We start from the raw sequence: 3,913 nt of genomic DNA on the forward strand, positions 1-3,913 counted from the left end.
ATGCCCGTGCTAGTTTCTCAGTTTCAACCATGGGTCTTCCACACGGGCATGTCACACGCCCGTGTAGTTTTGGCAGGCTCGACCACGGCCATGTCGCACAGCCGTGGCATTTTATCGTAGCCCGTGTTTGGGGAATTCCTTGCCCTGTTTTCACACCGCCATAAGCACGCCCGTGTGCTTGGTCGTGTCTCTGTGGAAAACCTGTATTCAAGAGATCTGTTAGTAAGTTAGGTGTTGAAGACTAAATTTTAAAAGAAGTTAATACAATTAGTGCTCAGGTTGCTTCCCGAGAAGCGCTTATTTATAGTCTAAGCTCGACTTACCTTTCTGTTGAATGATCATGGTGGTTCGAGGAGTTTATACTCCTCATTCCTGCTATCAATCTTAAAATAATGTTTTAAACGGGTGTTGTTTACCTTAAAAGTACCGAACTTAGGATGACTCACCTCCACCATACCAAATGGAAAAATGCTGAGTATCGTAAGAGGGATTTCTTCATTCGGTGTGGTAGTGACAATGTGGGGATCTACGGCATCTAATAAGACTTTATCTCCAACTATAAGTTGATTTGGAGAGGTATCAAGCTCGTTCTGACGTAGTTTCGGTTTATCGTGTTCTCAGTTTATGTGTTCGCCATTCATCTAGCTCCTATATTTGCAGCTTCGTTCTTCAGGAATAGATCCTTTACTATTGTTTGAGAGTGGCTCATGTACTTCTTCCAGACTTATCTCCTGTAAAGTGGGTTGTATCATGTGGTCAGTTTTAAGAGAATGGGTTAAACAATCACCTTCAATTTCCGATATGTTGTCAGAATTGCGAGCTTGAAGGGTGAGTGTTTCGTCTCCTACGCGAAGCGTGAGCTCACCTGTACCAAACATCAATAATTATTTTAGCAGTTGCTGAAAAGGGTCTTCCTAGAATTAAAGGGTGTTGCTATCCTCCTCTATGTCTAAAACAATGAAGTCAACGGGAAATATAATTTTATCGATTTTGATTAGCACATCTTCAATAATACCCCTAGGAAATCTTATAGTTTTATCTGCTAGTTGAATGCTCATCCTAGTCTGTTTGGGTTTCTTGAGACCTAGTTGCTTAAACATTTTATAAGGCATGACGTTGATACTAGCCCCTAAATCAGCTAATGCATTATTAACATCTAAACTACCAATTAAGCAAGGAATTATAAAACTCCCTGGATCTTTTAGCTTGTAATGTAGCTTATTTTTCAGAATAGCTGAGCACACTACGTTTATCTCTACATGCGACTCATCATCCAACTTTCGCTTATTTACTAAAAGCTCTTTTAAGAATATCATTGCATTTGGCATCTGCAATAGGGCTTCAATAAACGATAAGTTAATATGTAATTTTTTTAAGAGTTTAAGGAATTTACCAAATTGTTCATCTGAGCAGTCTTTCCTTGTCGCGTTGAGGTATGGCACACGAAGTTTATATTCGACATTCACTGTTTTGTTTTTATTGTTATCTACCTCACCTTGACCATTGCTTACCACAGTTTCTTGCCTCGGTTCTGGTTCAGGCTCAACAACTCCTTCTTCATCTTGAATATTAATTGCGTTGAGCTCTTCCCTTGGGTTGGGTTCAGTATTACTTGGCAAGCTACCTTGTGGTCATTGGGAGATTAATTTGGAAAGCTGGCCTATCTGAGTTTTGAGCCATTGGATCGACGCTTTTTGATTTTTAAGTACTATCTCAGTGTTCTGGAAACGAGCTTCTAACACCGAAATAAACTTTGAGAGCATCTCTTCAAGGTTCAATTTCTTTTCTTGTTGGTAGGGTGGTTGTTGGTAGCCTGGAGGTGATTGTGGTCTTTGATTTCCTTGACCGCTCCACGAGAAATCAGGGTGGTTTCTCCAACCTGCATTGTAAGTGTTACTATATGGATTGTTTTGAGGTCGAGGATTATTACCCATGTAGTTTAATTGCTCGTTATCCATGTTGTGGCCATAAGGTTGGTATTCGAAATGGCTTGTTCCACCCCCACTTGTTTCGCACTGCATTATTGGGTGAATCTGCGAAGAACTAAGAAAACCATCAATCTTTTTATTTAAGAGTTCTACCTGATTAGAGAGCATGGTGACCGAATCGATGTTATAAACACCGGCTGTTTTCATTGGTTTTGTCCTCATGACTTGCCACTGATAGTTATTCAGTGACATCTCCTCTATAAACTCAAAAGAATCTTCAGCTGCGTCAACCATTTGTCGAGTTGAAGGATTTAGGCCATTATGGAACGTTTGAACTTGGAGCCAAAGCGGTAACCCATGGTGAGAGCACCTTCTCAAAAGGTCCTTGTATCTCTCCCATGCATCGTAGAGTGTTTCTAAATCCATCTACACAAAAAAAGAGATATCATTACGTAATTTAGCCGTTTTAGCCGGTGGAAAATATTTTAGTAAATATTTTTCAGTCATTTGTTCCCAAGTAGTAATTGACCCTCGTGGTAACGAGTTCAACCACAGTTTAGCTTTGTTCCTTAATGAAAAAGGGAATAACCGAAGACGAATGGCATCATCAAAAACACCATTAATCTTAAATGTATCGCATAGTTCTAAGAAGTTGGCTAAATGAGCGTTGGGATCCTCATCTTGCAAACCATCAAACTGAACAAATTGCTGTATCATTTGAATAGTGTTAGGTTTTAATTCAAAAGTATTTGCAGCTACAGCAGGTCTAACTATGCTCAATTCAGTTCCTGTTAAAAAAGGTTTAGCATAATCATACATAGTGCGTGGAGTAGGATTTTGATTAACCGCAATTGTAGGAGGTACTTGATTGCCTCGATTTTTAGCCATCTCTTCGGTTGGGGGTTGAGTATCGTCTTCTTGCTCGTTCTCTGTGTATCTTAAGCTTCGCCTTAATTCTCTTTGATTTCTACGAACTGTACGATCGATTTCTTCGTCAAAAAGTAATGGTCGGATGGATTTCTTCTAGTCATAAACTATAAATACCTGCCAAAAGAAGGAAAAAGTAAATTAATAAATAATAATAAATTAAAGTGCACAAAAAATAAATGGCTAAAGTAATAAAAATTGAGTGTTCCTAATATTTCAGTTCCCTGGCAACGGCGCCAAAAACTTGATCGCGTGATTTCCTGATAGGTTTTAAATATTTATAATTACTCGTTCTTGAACTAACTATTATCGCGATGTAGGCAAGTATATCTATCAAGCAGTAGTATAGTTTTAGCAAGACCGGGTTGTCGAACCCAAAGGAACTAAAAGTACTAGTAATGATTTTCTTTTTATTATCTAGCCTAAGAATAAAGAGGTTTTTGTTTTAACTAACTAATTATCTAAACTAAGAACGCACAGAGAATGGAATTGGGGAATTGCTTTTGGAAAAATCAATTGAATGAAGACAATACCTAAGGAAAAATCCACCTAGACTGTACTTGTTATTCTGGCTCCGAATCAGATGATTTATTCATTTAACTTGTTCCGTAGAGACCCCTAAATTATGTTATTATCCCTATTCAAGACTAATAATGTCTAATCCCTAGATTGAATAACTGAGACTTTTCTCTAATTAACACTCTAGGGTTGCATTAAGAGCTTAATTATGACAAATATACTCTTAAACAGGGTCTATTCCTCCTCTGAATAAGAGCTTATCTCAAATTGGTATCCTGGGATATCAAAACAAGAATTAAGAACACATAATTAAGAACAAGTCAAATATTTATCATACAATTCAGAAAATAATAACAAGATTCATCTTAGGTTTTATTCCCCTTAGGTATTTAAGGGATTTAGTTCATAACTAAATAAGAAAACATCTCAGAATGATAAAGAATACAAAACATAAAGAAAACCCAAAACTCTTGAAGGGAATTTGAGGAGAGATCTTTAGTCTTGATGATGAATCCAGCTTCTAAGATGGATCAATCGGC

General features: G+C 37.6%; 1 non-coding gene across 1 annotated transcript; it reads left to right on the forward strand.

The window, feature by feature from the left end:
• The first annotated feature begins 2,280 nt into the window (after window positions 1-2,280).
• On the forward strand, window positions 2,281-2,387 carry LOC121206841 (small nucleolar RNA R71). The gene has a single exon (XR_005902012.1). It is a non-coding gene; the product is annotated as a small nucleolar RNA R71 (small nucleolar RNA).
• The last annotated feature ends 1,526 nt before the right edge of the window (window positions 2,388-3,913 follow it).

This window comes from Gossypium hirsutum, chromosome A09 (assembly GCF_007990345.1).
Source record: "Gossypium hirsutum isolate 1008001.06 chromosome A09, Gossypium_hirsutum_v2.1, whole genome shotgun sequence".
NCBI classification, from domain to species: domain Eukaryota; kingdom Viridiplantae; phylum Streptophyta; class Magnoliopsida; order Malvales; family Malvaceae; genus Gossypium; species Gossypium hirsutum.